Genomic DNA, 1109 nt, shown 5'->3' on the forward strand with positions numbered 1-1109 from the left:
GCTGCACCACCAGGGAGGGCCTAATATGTTTCTTAAAGGTAAAGATTGTATAGTTTTAAAATTGTGCTAGTCCTAGATTTCAAAAGTCAAGAAAGAGGGTATCTGTATTTTGGGGGGGCGAAGAGCAGACATGGTCTTTGATGAAGTCAGTCCTGAGTCAAATCTGTGTTGGAATCATCCTCTCTATGACATCAGCCAGTCCCTCCATCTTTCTGAACTAGCTTTCTCCTTCATAAAGAAAGACAATATCTACAAGGCTTAGTAATAGCACCTAGCACAGAACCAGGTAGCATAGGAGATGCTCAACTAGTGAAACAATGATTATTCAAAAATTTACTGTATTTAGGTGAATGAAATCATATATTCATACAAACTTGTGCAAAGTTCAGAGAAGCTTTTTTCATAAAGTCCCAATGTGGAAACAAGCCAAGTGCCGCTCAACAGGTAACAGAATAAACAAGTTGTAGTTCTGCTATACAATGAGATACTACTCAGCAATGCAAAGGCATGTGTACTGATACACGCACAACTGGATGAATTTCAGATCATCACAATATATGAAAGAAGTCAGAACAAATGAGTATGTACTATATGATTTTACTCAAATAAAACTCTAGGAAATGCAAATTAACTTTCAGTAATAGAACACACATGAGTAGGGCCCTCCCTGGTGGCACAACGGGTTAAAGCTATCCACAGCCACTGCAGTACAAGTTCAACCCCCGGCCAGGGAGGTGACCCACATAGCACAGCAGACCTTTCCTGATTCACCTGCTGCTCCCCTCAGCAGTGTACTTCATTGATCTGCCTGTTCTGCTCCCCTCTCTGTCTCTGGTGAATCCCCTCTCCACCCCCTGCACCTCTGGCCTGTGCCCCAGTTCTGAGTGATAAATAAATCTTTTGTAAAAATAGAATATATGTGAGTAGTTGCTGAGGACTGAGGGACTGTGGTGCAGGAAGAGACAGGATGGATGACAAAGGTGCCTAACGGTATAAAACTTAACGGTATTATGGTTTGTCGACTTTCTTGATTCTGGTGCTGTTTTCATAATGTACATGTACATCAAATGTACCAAACTATACCCTTTAAATATGTAAAATGTATATGT

The sequence above is a fragment of the Condylura cristata genome, unplaced genomic scaffold (genome assembly GCF_000260355.1).
Source record: "Condylura cristata isolate star-nosed mole 26May11 unplaced genomic scaffold, ConCri1.0 scaffold00021, whole genome shotgun sequence".
NCBI lineage: Eukaryota > Metazoa > Chordata > Mammalia > Eulipotyphla > Talpidae > Condylura > Condylura cristata.